The following is a 16,083-nucleotide window of genomic DNA, read 5'->3' on the forward strand; positions in this document are numbered from 1 at the left end:
CAAGTGGGCTGACTTCATGCCTTTAATAAGAGTAATACCTTTCTTTGGAGTTGCAGTTCATGGCCGCACCTTGTGGCAAATACCGTTGTGTGTGCTAACAAAGGCTGTCCACTCACCTCTTGACGGTGGTCAGGGTCTGATCTCTCCCACTATTTTTAGCCCCCTGCTCAGGCCATGCAGTCATTGGTCTAAAGCGTCCCCACGCACGCTGCAAACCTCTGACACACTTGGAGTAGCAGCAGAGACTCCATGGTAGTGCCTCGCTAATCCCAAACCCTCAGGAGCGGAGGTCCGGACTAGAGCAAGACTTGGATGACCGAAAGACAGGAGAACACGGAGCCAAAGCTCATGGAAAATGCAGCAAGCATGTGCACACGCATTCCCGAGGTCCCTGCGCAGTGCATGAGGGATTGATTAATATCTATCACACAGGAAACTCCGATAATTAATAGAACATATTTTTGCCCTATCCTCTACATGCTTTATTTATTATGCCCTTTCAGTGAAGCAGTCACTTCAGATGGCTGACACTGGGATGAACGAGGCTCCGCTAATGAGTTTAGACCATAGCTCATTTCTGTGACTGATCGAGACCCTGCTGGTTCAGTTCCACTTATTCCATCAGCGTCTCCACGGATACCAAAAACCATGCTGGATGGAGCAAGGAATCCGCAAAACAGTTGCATAATATATTAGAAAATGAAAAAGTGAGACCCAAGACCCAACGCATGATGTAAACTGGCAATTACACTGGAACTTGTAACGAATTAAATTTCAAAAAAGTGACAGTTTCTGAGCGGTGATTACAAATGAAGGATTCAGGACGGATTCGGCGGAAAAGTTCCTGGTACGAGTTAGACGCTCTCGGGGTGAGGCGGGGGGTGCTGGAGACAAAACTGCTCTCCATTCACAAAGGACCCTAGATGAACTTCTGCTCCGAGTTACCGGGCCCAGCATGACCGGCTCTGCTCTAATGCTATAAGCATCCCAAACCAGGACCAAATGTCGTCATGCACATGCAGCCACCGTGGAAGGAAAAGATCTGACAGGGACGACATTCTCCTTGGACATCACGGCAAAAACCGTTCCAAATCCCTTAAACTTTGTTATGATTCCTGGCCCCGTCTCTTTAGGAGTTTTCCCCCATGAAACCCGGTGGCTCTTTTGTTGTTATCGCCCGATGATGTCATCTGTCCAATCTGCGAGGATTACCCCGACTGCGGGACAGATGAGTCCAAGGAAAATACGGACTCCACTGACAAACTATGGGAAGAATGACAAGAAATTTGGCAGCACATTCACCTCTTCCTCTTTATGTAGAGGGTTTGGATCGACACCAAATCGGCCCATTGTAAACCTCGGCCGCGCGGTCGGGTTTTCCTATAGCCAAAGTCGCTTCCTCTTCAAGGCAGCAGGAAACCAACAAAACAAGCCTGACACAATGGAATGAATAGCACGCAAAATGCCGTTCTTTGTCAGACACAATCAATCTTTTAGCCGTTCAATTTTTTATGTTCCATTAGCCATTGTCCTTGAGTGGAAATCACAACTGGGGTGGAAGAACGTAGCGGTTCCATTATTGTGATTCCACTTCCATCTATACTTCCATCGACTTGGATAAACAACACATTGAAAGGGCGATAATCACAATGTGACAAAACAAATTCCCAAGGACAAAGGTAGTATGGGTGAGTGTGTAGATGTGCGTAGATGTTCAAATATAGTGGGACATGACACATCGACCGCTTAATTGGAAGAGACACATATTTTGCATTCCTGCTGTCTGATTTGAGCAGATCAGGGTTGACATAAAATAACCATTTGATAAGTCATCCTATCCACTTCCTCTGCTGACTCTATAGCAACAGTCTAGGGCTCCATAAAAGGCCAGACTCTGCTCTTGCAGCACAGCCAGGGTTAACCATTATGGCAGTTACTGCACTAGGGAGCTGCCTAGAATTAGAATGGATAGAAAGGGCATTACCATTCAAATCAAAATTCTTAATACTTAAGGGGGCTGCAATGAAAACTGAGAAACAACAGTCATGGACATATGGAAACATGCAGGGATGTAGTGGAGGATAAATCCACCAAAATTTAACGTAATTTATCCACCTTTTCATTCACAGGATTGAGTTTTCCTGTTAGTGTTAGGCCGACAAAATATATATGACATAAATTCATAGTATACATCATACTAAGTAGTGTCAAACTGATGTACATTTTGTGAGGATAGTGTCTTTTACAGACAAAAAAACATAATTTTTAATAATAACTAAATAATTAACGCTTTACTGAAAATATAATTGAATTTTGTTTCTAATGTTGGTTGTTTGCTTTATGATGATATATATATGCATGGTATATAAATACCATCAACTGGCATTTGAGGCAATTGAGCTGTTCAACTTTTAGAGTCTAACACGATGTCCACACCTGGAACGACAGCCATTCCTATAACATTATCAAAATGATAAGATAAACCAACTGATAAGTGTCCTTTCTATCCATGCTAAATCTATGGAGCTATCTGATGGGGCCACGGATAGGAGACTGAGTCATGATCCATGCTGGCCCCGGAGCCTTACATAGTCAATCTGTCCAACTGCGTGTCCGATGACGCCGCCCAGCGCTGAGCAGGTGACGGCTGAGAGGTCTGTGATATTCCTGAGGAGGCCTTGATGCCACGGAGCCATGATGAGAGCATTCCAGTGCCGGGATGCGTGACATTCCAGCTGTTTGCAGGTTTATCTGGAGTGCGGCAGGCGTGTTGACAAGCATGATGTAATCGCTGGACTGGGACCTGACACCGTTAACTTCTCGGCAGTGTAAAGATCATCTTTTCAGATCGTCAAATTTGAAAGCAGCAGATTCTGGGGGCATTAAGTAATCCATTACTTTTATTGCTCTCTATCAGCGACCAAGGAATTGCAACAACTTCAAAAGGTCTCTAGCACAGCTCTGGCCTAATTGACATAAATAATGAAGTGTCATTTTCACAATAGAGACAAGTAAGCTATAGCTAATTGGAGCAGAGATCCAACAGAAACTTCTAATGAAGATATATCAGGATAATAACGCTTTGTCATTAGCTTTTTTGGCTTGAGAATAAAGCCAAAAAAGCCAATCACTCGGTCCCAGCACTGTCCTCCATCATTAAGCAGTTGAAAATAACAGTAAGTGGGAGGATGGGAATGGGCGGGGAGTTTTTGTTCCAAAACAGAGAGTACAGGCTGGAAAGTGAGTTTTGAAAGCCAGAAATCTCAGCACCTAGCAAAGTAATCATTGAGTCATTGGTACTGATCAACAACCCTATTAAACCCCGCAGATATATTATCATTTTGTTCAGTGGGACAGTAAATATCTTACTTAATGCACCTTTAAGTACAGTAATCAGTGTGTAGTGTTGCCCACTATGTCATGTATGATTCTAACTTGAGCTACACTAAGCATCTTCCAACACATTCAATACTTCAAAATAGTCAAAGGCCGGAGGGCTTGAGTGTATAACGTGTGGAATTATGCATTTGATTCTGCTTCATGATGTCAGCGCTACATCAAACCAAAGTTTCTTTCTCTGATCTTTCCTACCAGTCTCCATGGTGTACCACCTAATGAAATGCTATAAAATGTCAGAGATGACATAAAATGTAATCTTCCAAAAAAATTTAAAAAAAATCAATAGTGAAGGAATGAATAAAGATGCAGCCATACTGAGCCACAGATTGATCTGCCTGAATGGCTGGGTAACAGTATCGACCACATTAACCATCTGAAAAACACTCGTTAAAGACTTTCTTTCTGGACACGGAGAAATGCATCAAAACAAAAACGAATAAGACTTTCAAACAGAAGGTGTAATTTCTTTTTTTTTTTTTTAAACCCTGAATATGATCATATAAAAGCAGACATGCTGTCACAGGATTGGAATGTGAAGTGGAGCACAGTGGGAATGTCTCCCAGTCTCCCAGTGTGTGTGTGTGTGTGTGTGTGTGTGTGTGTGTGTGTGTGCAACTCCTCAGCTCTGGCATGGGACAGGTGTGCTTCTTGGGATGGAACAATCCCTGCTATTGCCCGGCCAGCCTTTTACTACTGCCTTGTACCCAGCCTTCCCAGCCAATCACATCCAAACACTGGTAAACAGGTAGAAGAGAACAACCATCAATCACTGTACGCACCGAGAACCCACTGATGCCAATAATACAAAAAAAAAAAAAAATAGAGCAGCAACACAAGGAGGAGAGTGTATTTTTGGAGGACAATCCTATTTTTCCAGGCATGTTTCTGTCATTATCATTCCTGGAGTAGCTCATGTTTGAAGTCAGTGGGCCGTAGAACAGCGCGGCGCTCACTTTGCACCGAGTGGGATGGCCGCGGAGGGATGATGGGGAAAGCAGGTGCTGTGATTGGGGCTGCGCTAGTGCCAGAGTGGGATAGAGAGAGAGAGGGAGAGAGAGAGAGAGAGAGAGAGGAAGAGAGAGAGAGAGAGAGAGAGAGAGAGAGAGAGAGAGAGACAGCGACAGGGAGAGTGAGACTCGCAGGAGTTTTCTGACCGTATTTCCCTGACTAGACCCCGACCACTCTGTCTGTCTCGTTTTCATTTCCACTTCCCCTTCGCCCACACTGTCTGATCAGTCGGTTTAGTCTATCAGGCCCCCCTGGTCTGTCTGTTCATCCGTCTGTCCGGCGGTGTTTATGTCTGATAGAGAGCAGCAGCAGCAGCAGCAGCAGCAGGGGAGAAGCTAAGCGGAGATGTGATGACTGGGATATTTGGTCTACGATGTGCGTGCGCAGGCGGCGGTGGCGGCTTCCGACGGCGCTGATGTCATCTTTGTACCTTCCCTGCAGACAGTGGGCCAAAGTGGGGGTGTACGGCTGGAGGGGGGGAGGTAAGGATGGAAAGGAGAAGGGGGGGGGGGAGGCCGGGGTCGTTGCAGAGGTCAGAGGGGAAAGACTGATGTTACCTGATGGTTTTTGCGGATAAGCCTTGCGCGACCTCTCCCACACAGCCATGCCAAGAGAAACACGGGTGCACTATTTAAAGCGGATGACAGCATTCAAAAAACGTGCCGATGTGTGAGTGTGTGAGTGTGAGAGACACACAGAGAGAGAGAGAGAGAGAGAGAGAGAGAGAGAGCGGGTGACAGTGTGTCAGGCTGACGTAATGCTCGGCCTATCTGAGTTCACAGCACAGGTCAGCGCTTCAAGAGCGGCCCGATAATCTGAGAACCAAGCTATCCCAGCAATCCTGATGGAGACATACTCCTGACATGTTTAAATACTCCCTGCCTTCACTCCGTCTCAATGAACACTCATTACTTGAATGACTAGAATGACTCTGCCTTACTTACTCCTTGATCAGCTTCACCCCATCTTTGAAAATGACTCCTCTAGTAAAGCATTTGCTGTTCAAAGCATCTTAGGCACAGCGCAAGAATGACTTCACCAGAAATTTGGAAATTCTCACATAAACCGCAAGCAAATCATTTAGTAACAACTCGCAAATTCAAACCACACAGCTTGGCTTTGCCACCCTCATGGCTCATCTTGATCACAATCTAAGACCGGAAGAGCTAATCATACATCGCCCTCTGAGATTAACTGCTGTTTGAGAAGCTTAGAACTTTAAATGGGGCGCAGTGACAGGGGGACCTTAATTTTCTGACAAAACACAGGCTTGTGTCTGATATCATGTTATGACATTACCAGCCATTTCCCGACGGCTGCTCTCGCTCTCGCTCTCGGCAGCCAGAGGGAGTCACATCTATTAACACCTCGGTAAATAAGGGGATCGTTTACAATCCTCAAGTGCTGCAACCTCAATTACAGAAAATGTCAGAACAAGTTGCAAAACATTGCTCGCGTTCATTGAGTATTCATGAATGCATCGCCTTTAGTCGTACAGAAGCTATTCAGTTAAACATTCGACTCTCCTCACTATTCATAGTGGATTTGCAAAGAGAATAGCGAATGATGGGGTTTGGTAAAGCCGCATTAGGGTTTTTAATCATTAAAGCATTGTTGTGATGAAAGGAAACCTGGCACATGACACATTCCTCAGAGGCCCGGAGCAAGAAAGGAGCTGAGATGGAAGTTCGGTACCTGGCCTAGATTAACATGACATGTTAACGTGTCACCAAGCACAATGCTCAGCATCTACGGATCTGATGGCAACTCTCTGCAGCGATCCATCAGGAACTTACTGACAAGCAGTTCAATGGTAAAACAATGGTAAGAAATAAAGCTTGCACACATGACGGCTCCAACACATTTAATATTTAGCAGGTAACACTGTCAATACTAAATGTGTGTTAGACCGCTGAGAGTGTCCATTTATCATCTGTTTGAAGCTCTGCACCCAGAACAAACTGCCTACTGACTCTAGGCAATCAATGGAAAGGCTGGTTCAAAGTAACTTTAAAGACAGTAGTAGCAACTCTGGGAAGGGAATTAAATGGGGGGCTGCATATTTGGCAGGGTGCTGGGTGCTGACTCCTTGCAGGAAGGAAAAAGGAAAGCAAAAACATCCATAATACACTTGAAAAAGAAAATGAAGCAGTCACCAGTGTATTGGGTGAGACAATGTCTTGACTTTGTCTAGTGTTGCTTTTTGTTTGAAGTAGAAACCCCAGTTGAGCGTTACAAGTCAAGACTCCAAAATACACAGACACATGGCCTGCAAACATTATGATAGCGACTGCAGCTACAGTATGGCTGCTGTATGATATAGCAAAGCGGCTGCTGCGGTGCGGCTGGTAAAGACCCAGAGTTAATGAGGCAGTTGAATTAAGCAGTTGTGGATCAGCGCCTCTAATGACTCCAGGGGCATCTATGGGAATCTGTGACAGGGGCATTAAGGAAGACATGTGGTGACATTGCCAGGTTGTCACTGAAAATAAGAATTAGCCTGGTGGAGACAGTGATCAGATGAATTGCTACTAAAATGTACAAGGTGGATGCATGTATACATTTGTGGTAATACATGACAACACACACACATACACACACACATGCAAAACAATAGCTGACCTGACATGCCTGGTTTAAAAAAAGGGCCAATCAATAGCATCCAAGAGCAGTGACAGGGAACTCTGGGATCTGTTATGGCTGGCCAACGACTGCCGCCCTCGGCCAACAGGAAACAGACACTCTGCTCTGCTCACTGCTGCATGTGCTGCCGGGACACACAGACCTGTGTGTGTCTGGACGGGATGTCTGCCTTTGTTTGTCAGTCTGTCTTCTTATCTAATAATGTGTGTATGTATCTGTCTGCCTCTGCATGCATTTGTGTATTTATCTGTCGATGTTTGTGTGTGTGTGTGTGTGTGTGTGTGTGTGTGTGTGTTTGGAGGGGTGGTCTAAAGCCCATCCAACACGTGAGAAAGAGGAACTGTGCACTCCATCTCAGCACGTACTCAATGCTTCCTTCCAGCTATGATTGCTTATGTCGGGACTGTTTGTGTGAATATACAGTATATATGTTGTGTGTGTGTGTGTGTGTGTGTGTGTGTGTGTGTGTGTGTGCACATTTGGGCTGTAGTGCAGACTCTTCAGCCAAGACACGGAGACAGAATGAGGCTTGCAGGAGAGTTGGCCGTGTGCTCTGAGTTATTGTGCTATTGCAGTGCGGCTGCTACTGCAGACTGAATCCCTCGCTGCGGTTGTCCACATTATCTCTGCTGAACAAGACCCAAAACGTGACCTGCACACTCCACTCCATCACATGTTGTTTTCATAGGAGACACGTTTCGCTACATAATGTGATGGATGGCTTGAGACAAGCATTTATGAGCTAATTCTTCAATGTCGGCAGGGTAAATAAACAGACTTTGTGGCAGAACTACAGCTTTCGTATTCAGAATCTACTGCAGCACATGACACTAACTAGGAAAAGCCTTCTCTTTGGCAGCTTCAGACAATCGTTTTATAGGCGATTAGTGTCACGCATCTCACCAGTGTTACGTGGCTGTCAGGCGAACTTTGCCCAAAATCGGATTCAGACCGTTTCCCCAAAGTGACAACAATATAATTTTACATTTTAGATTTATTCTACTCGGCGGTTGCCATGTGCTTCATCCTTTACTGTGGGCTGGAAGGGAAACGGACCCATTTAGTCTGTGGAAAGGGCAGCAGAGTCTTTCTAATAGCTGCGCTTTAATGACCCAGGTCATCCGCAAGGCATTGTGCTGTCTCCAAAACATTTGTGGAGGTACTTGATCACCATTCAGTCCCCCAGGGCCCCTGCTAAGAATTCTGGGCTGTCTGATAGGGTGTGACCCTCAGGCACATAAGATCAGAAGAAAGCCTAATTTAGTCCTTTGAGAGCTTATTTGGGCTTGCGGCTGTCTGTGTCATCACCACCTTTCAAGTCATTTACAAATCCCTTGAGTCATACGAGGCTTTGAAGTCAAGCAAACCTCAGACAGTGACTCAGTCTGATATTACTTTAGAACACTTGTAATCACACTAACTAGTGTGTTAATGTTACGGCCCAGCCTGCCACTGGACCAGCAGGTGTAACTGTCCTTGGTTAAAGCACTAGCATGGACCTCCAGGGGTCCTTGAGGGGGTTCCAGCAAAATTATGAATTGTTAAACTTCAACATTATTTCATTTACAAGAAGATAACACAATTAGAGAATGTAGAGAATGTAGTTTTGGTCATAATTTCACTGTTATCTCTCTACCTACAATACAGACAGTCATGGAATTCTGGACAAAATCGGATCTAACAATAAAAATATTCTCAGATTTGGGTCAAATGGGGGTCTGTGTGCCTAATCTGTACTACATTAGGGGTCCTTGATATGAAAAAGGTTGAGAATCACCAAGCCTACAGCTAATAATCTAATTATACTACTACTAACAACAGTACATTTGGTACATACACTAGGTGGTAAAGCGTAGAGCCGGCCAGCCGCTGCAGCTGATCTTACTGTGTGATCTGTGAAGCTGATGCAGGTGGCTCCAGTAATCAGGCTTCCTGGCGTGCTAATGTGCTGATCCAGCCCGCCAGCCAACTGATAGGAACATCTTCTGCCGGCCAGAGGGGTCCGCGCGGCCAGCGGCGAGCATTCCGGCTGATCAGTCAGCCTCCTGACCCCCAGCCCCCGGCCTGTGATCACCTGCCAAGGCTGTTCTCAGTGAGGCCTGGCAGCAAGTGAGAGACTGGCTGAGTGTGAGTTCCCCCCTGCAGTGTTATTATTATTAACTCGCTCTCATGACAAAGATACGCTGGCGCACACACACACGCGCGCAGACGCACGCACTTGCATAGACACACGCTTCTCTGCTCTGTGCTATCAAACACCTGCTAAGTGGATTTGAAGACATGCATGGAGTGAGTCAATAGCACGTGTACTGACTGAGTGTGTGTGTGTGTGTTTGTACATCAGTGTGTGCAAGAGAGACAGACAGCGTTTCAATATGTGAAAGATTAACTTACTAGCTCTATGTGTGTGCGTGTGTGTGTGTGTGTGTGTGTACGTGCGTGTCTTTCCTCCATGGCGACTTTTTTCCAGTTTTCCGGAAGTCTCCCACTGCTCTGGGCCCCAGCGGATGAGTTCTTATTGTGGGTTTGGAGCCGCAGAGCAATTAGATGAGTTTATGGTAAGCGCTAAGAAGCGGAGAAGCTTGTCATTCTGTCAGGGCTGATTTCCCCCTCGCTCCAAACGCTGACCCCTCTGGGTTGCCAAGGGTTGACGAGGGCCAAAGCTATTTATTTAAGAGTTGAGGGTACTGGAACTTTTCTGAACTCTCCAGTAATTCAATTTTTACTTCCTGTAACTAAATTTTGTTGCTAAGCAATATGAGCCAAAACACGCTTGCTGGCTTGAATTGTATTTGTTGCCTGGCAACGTAAATGATTTAAGCCAGTATTGGGGACTGATGGGGCCTTGTTGATTTAGGATATGTCTTTAGAAATGGATGGCTGTGGCCAGTTGCCAGCGCACTGAAAGGTTAACCTAGGATCAAAACAGGGGATATTGCCTCAAGGCTTCGGCTCTGATCAACAGCCTCTTTATGTAATCATTTGTTGGCTGTATTTATCCAAAGCACCTTACTTTACTGTGAGTGAATGCATTTTTAATAGAGGTGGGCCCAGTGACCCTCAAATCCTCAACCTTGGCAGTGTTACAGCCATGTCCTATCCAACAAGCTGCACAGAATAACAACACACTGCAAATGATCAGAGACCCATCAAAACGTGTCTGTCGAGTGCCATAGGGGGTTGTGGGTATCCATAGGCTGCAAATACAGTCTGTGTAAGCAATACGCAGCAGCTGCAAAATATAACTGCAAAGGCAATATATGATCAAACAATGGTGAGGCAGCCTGCCGTGGCTTGATGCAGGAGCAAAACGTACACATTCTTTCCACACGGAGAGCAAAAAACATTACAAACAGTGAAACTACTAGCATTCCTTACATGAATGAAAAAAAAAAAGTCCGTGTTGCACCTCCCCGTGCGGTCTCAAGAGTCTTTCCCAACAGCGTTGATGTCTTTTTTTCCAAGTGCAGTGCCAACAAAACACTTCAGCTGCAGCACCTCTGAGGCCTGTGTATCCTCCCGAGTCCCTCTCTGAGAATCATCTCTTTACTAAACTATTCGCTGGAAAACTAAATAAACACAGTTACACAATGGAAAAGGGCCTTATGTAACACCTGCCATGCCGTGTCCCAAATCTAACAATTTTCACAGCCCCGAGCTTCACGCACACCCCACCCCCACCCCATCCCGCCTCACATACACACATGAACACTCATACACACCAACGACCTACTGTGTAACACGGCATGTGGTGTTAACTCTTCCCATCTGAGCAAACATCTCATCTGCAGGGATTAGTGAGTGATCCTCGTCAAATACCTGGGAGCGGGACACACCTTTCTGAGTGTACACAGAGATTCAGCAAACGGCTCCGATGATGATACATGGGGAGCTAAAACTGCAATGGGCCCCCCCAAAAAAGCTTGGATTAAGGCTTTCTTATACAGTCTTATGTGGTCGGTGTCACACCTCGTCAGGTGACCCAGATTTATTACCAGTTACAGAGAATATACACATGCAGTCTCATCTCTAGCCACATAATTTGTGTTTCAACGACCAACTGTGCGGCCTCCCTTTGACCTTTGACCCTTGACCTCTAAGACTAATGAGGTAGGAGTTAAAAGTAAAGTTTTTTTTTTAACACGTTATAAAGCAACATGTGACAATGACAAAACTTGCTGTTATTAACACATCTTTAACACATGTTGTGTTGAAAAGTACCATATCTATACAGCTGTGTTGAGTGTGATGCATCCTCTGTAGACCCCATCCAGCCTCCGTCTACTTAATCTAGCATTACTTCAGGTTTTAAGGCCATGATGCATGAGCATCTTTGTGAGACACTGTAGAAGGGAAAGACTGTCTGCAGCCAGGAGAAGAATCAATACCTGGAACAAAATGGATATGGATGATACGGAGGGCTTTAAGGAATTAAATTAGCATGAAAAATTACTGTTGAACACTGTTACTGGCAAAGTAAAGTGCATCCTTAGCTGTATTCTCTCCTCTTCTCTTCTCCCTGACTGAGCAGTCCTACTTGTGTCCAGCTTGATAGTGTGTGTGTGTGTGTGTGTGTGTGTGTGTGTGTGTGTGTGTGTGTGTGTGTGTGTGTGTGTGTGTGTGGGTGTGTGTGTAACTGAGCAGAACGGGCAGCAGAGAAGAAGTGTGCGTTTCTTTGAGTATGATGGTTGGCGTGAGAACAGACTGGGAGCGGACATCACACCACACTGTGATGGCCCAGGGCAGACACAGGAAGCAACACACACCTCCCTGCCCAGCCCTGCTACCTGCCCTGCCCCTCCGCACCTCACACACACACACACGCATGCATGCACACGCTAACCCACATCCATCATACACGTGCGAATGCCTGCACACGCACACACACACACACACACACACACACACACACACACACACACACACACGTTTAACTGCTTCATTTAAATTCACTGACTTAAACTGTACACAAAGTACACAAGATTCAAATATTACAGAGGTTCAATACATTTTAAGGACATTTAAGGATACAAAAACATTATCTCTCCACTACACAGCTGCTACTGTAAAGACTAATCAGAGTTCTGCTAGTTCATTAGCCCTTTTTGCAATAGTTGAGAGTTTCTGAACATGTCCAAAGCTGCCAAATACAAGGATCATCAATTTACAAAGATACCCAAGACCTCTGAAATATGTAGCTAAGAACTGATACTTGGTCAGTTTGCCTGACAAGACTTGCTCAATGTAAAATGGGCAAAACTATCTCAAGACTAAGCAGCACTCACTGCCCTTCAGTGAGATAAATGACGTCAGAGGTGTTGGGAACATTGGCAGAAAGATATTAAGTGACTGTAAACATAAACATTAATGCAGACATACATACAATTTAATGGTAACATCTCTCTGAAAGCTGCAATGGCCTAATCCACAATTTGGCCAAGTCTAGCCCGTACCTCCAGGCTGCCATTTTAATGTGCAAACTAAATGTCCCCTTGTGAGACAATAAAGACTGATTGATAGCAGCAACACACAGAACAGATGCAGCACAGACTGCACAGACACATACACACACGCACAATTTACACTTAGGTGCGACAGCTGCGGCAGACAAGCACACGGCTCCCCCTCCCAATGGCCTACTGTGCTCCTCCTGACACTCTGAGAACATTGTGGCACCGGGTCGACACATACTGTAGACTCCTGACTCACTCTCCGACCAGCCTGGAAACTAGACACCTGGGTCTCACCTCCTGTGTCTCACACTGAATGGACTCACACACACACACAGAAATCATGTGCGCGCAAATGAAAGGAAACATGCGTAATTATGAAAACACACACACACAAATACACTTATAATACACATGCATGAAGTGAAATGAGTGAGTCCAACATGTAGCCAGTTACAACCGCCAATGCAGGAGGCATAAACTGTAACAATGTCTTCTTCATTATTCTGAACCAAAAGCAAAAAGAAAAGAACTTACAATGGGATTTAAAATCTATACACATTCTCAAAGACTTTAAAAATCAAAATGACAGAATCTTCACACTTGGGGGATTTGCTCTCTGTCCAAGATGTTGTAAAGTCATTTTATTTGCCTGGATCCTCCGAAACACAATATCATTAACCATGACCATGCTAATCCCACTTATGTCAAATTGCCCACTGAATCGAGAGTCTGACGTTACTTTCTTCTAAGGGAACGGCCAATCACATTAGCATAGAAACACTACATTGTCCCTCTCAGAAACAAAGGGTAAATCCACATGGGTACAGCAGAGCCTCAAATTGTTTAATAGCTCTCATTACTTAGGCAAGATTCACTCACTGTTAAATTCAATTTGCGCTGTGCCCTCTACTTTAGCGTGATTAAAAACTATTCCAGGAACCACATTATTCAGACTGAATAATGAAGCAAAAAAAAAAAAAAATATGCTCACTCAGAATGAGGCTCTGGAATAAAACTATTGCTCCAACGTCTGAAATAGATCATTTTCATCAAAGAGGGAAAAGTACGCCTATCCAACAGAACAGAGAGCAGAATAAGTTTATACAATGACAGGAATAGGCAACGCTCACTACACACCATGATGGATAGGGCAAATATTAAAAGCAGGCACGTGAATGCATGCTCCAAAGACAGATTTTTCATATGAGTGATGAGTTCTAATCAGTTTGTGATTGGTGTACATGTCAACAAATGTGATACAGAACGCCGCATTCCTGTTCAGTTTCAAGTCAGATCTCGATAAATCCACAGCCTACTACAAAGAGTTTGCTGGGAAAAGAGAGAAAAAAAAAGAAGATAAGAGTAAATATTGTGGGCAAGACACGAGAACACGACAGGAGAGAAACGACGACGGGGGGGGGGGGGGAGTATAAACCGGAGCTGCCGAGACAAATCGCTCCGTGTTCCCGTCAGAGAGATGATTTTGAAACAATGTTGGCTCGGCGTTGTGAAGTGCGAGAGTCAGGCAGATGTGAAAACAGTGTTTCAAAAGGTTCACGTTCGAGAACAGACGCCGCCGAGTGTGTTGTCGAAAATATGACCGAGCCTTGCGTTAGCTTGTCCTCCCAGGACGGCGTCCAACAAAAATGAGACTGAAGTCGACATGCGGTTATCTATATGAGCGAACAAGATAGATGGTTAGATAGAGGAGGAAAGGGGGGAGTCGATGCAGGTAATGTCTGCAGGTGCATGCTTCTCTATGTGTGGAATTTAGTATACATTCACACGCATACCACTGTGGGTTCGCCCTGTAGGTGTGTGTCTGTGCGTGCATGTGTGTGTGTCTTTCCCCCCATTTAACCAGGGTTAAACCAGAGACTTTGTTGCTCGTTGTACCCTCAGTGACTACGAGGCTGTGAAAGGCCAGTCTATTTTAAGCTGTGTGTTGGAACGGATGTTGGCTTCGTAGCGATGTGCCGTTGAGCCTCAGGGGTCTGGTTCACGATGGCTTAATCTTGACATGTAAATACAAAACCCAGCCCCTCCGAGTAATGGGAGGCGAAGGGGTGAAGAGTTTATAATACGCTCAGTGTCTGCGAGGCACGGCGCTCGGAGGCGGCCCGGCTGGAGTTGACACGGTGGGCCTAAAATTACAGTAGCTCTTAGAGGAATTTCTCACAATGGGACAGAGCAGTGGAGCACTTCTGGTTGGAGATCCTTAGATGGGCAAATATCTCAATGCCTCCAAAAATCAAGTATCGTGACCGTACTGCCCATGAACACGTTCAAAATGTACAGTGTCTTATCAAAAATTAATGGATGCAGCGCAGGGACACCAGTTGCCTCAAATGCAAGGCCAGTCCAGTCAACTCTAAACTAGGGCTGAACGATTTTGAAAAAATATCTAATTGTGATTATTTTGACTGATATTGCAATTGCGATATGATTTGCGATATTAGAGGGAATGATAATTTTTACATCATTATTCTCATTTTCACTGAAAAACGTATTAAAATGATTATGGTGTGATTTTTGCGGGGATCTGTACCAAACAAAGATGTTTTCTTAAGTCTGTAGAATATGATGTGTAGGCCAGGACATCTCTGCAGCACGACAATATTTAATTTAAAATGGTATTTTGACACACATTTCGCCTTTAACAAATATTGCACCTCCTGCAATTTGAAAATTGCAGTAGGCCATATTGCGATTTCGATAAAATTTCGATTAATTGTTCAGCCCTACTCTAAACCTTTACCAGAGGTGGCAGTGCAATAACAGCACCTGGCCTAGAGAGAAAAACAAAGGCTATTAGGAGTTTGTTGTTCTTCAGCGGCAGCAATGAAAGCTGGGAACTTAACCGTAACTCTCAGCAGAGCTGACAGACAAGACTGATGGCTACGGCCTGCGAGACACAGAGGATTCTGTTTGGCTCTGCATCTCCCTGAATCAATGGAGTTGATGTTGGCAGTTAGTATCTTTCATGGAGTATAGGGTGAAAGAGAGAGAACAAGAGGGAGGGGCTGAGGAGAGAGAGAGAGAGAGAGAGAGAGAGAGAGAGAGATTATAAGAGCCTTGCAGAGATTTATCTCAATTAGTCCTGACTGATTTCTCTTATGTTTACAGAACAGAGCAGAAAGTGGCAGAAACAATCATGGCATTAACACTGAAGCATCTATGTTTGCTGAAGTGAGGGTCACTATTGAGTAAATTAATGCGTGCCTAATGCATCCATCCATTCCTCAGTATCTGGTGCTGTTCATTGCACACTCGCCTACACATAACACCTGTCAGTTCTATTCAATCAGAATAAATTCAGCCAGTGTGCCCCAAGCATGCAACCTATTACGAATAAATGCAGACAGACATGCAAACTATTTCAGAACTGAAAATTTCAACCAAGATGTCACTGTTACTTTTTCAACTTTCATACTTGGTTTAGCAGAGTGGAACTCCAAAAAGCTTTAGGTCGACATTTATTAGCATAGGTTCAATTAGGAAGACTTCATTCACAAATCTATCACCTCTACATTTCATTAACTACTTCCAGCCTAATCAATTAAGGCTACATCGCTTTGGT

General features: G+C 44.8%; 1 protein-coding gene across 1 annotated transcript in view; it reads right to left on the minus strand.

Moving 5' to 3' along the window:
- Positions 1-16,083, minus strand: part of ddah1 (dimethylarginine dimethylaminohydrolase 1) — a 59,388-nt gene that overhangs the window by 33,290 nt on the left and 10,015 nt on the right. The window lies entirely within an intron of this gene.

This window comes from Centroberyx gerrardi, chromosome 9 (assembly GCF_048128805.1).
Source record: "Centroberyx gerrardi isolate f3 chromosome 9, fCenGer3.hap1.cur.20231027, whole genome shotgun sequence".
In the NCBI taxonomy this organism is placed as follows: domain Eukaryota; kingdom Metazoa; phylum Chordata; class Actinopteri; order Beryciformes; family Berycidae; genus Centroberyx; species Centroberyx gerrardi.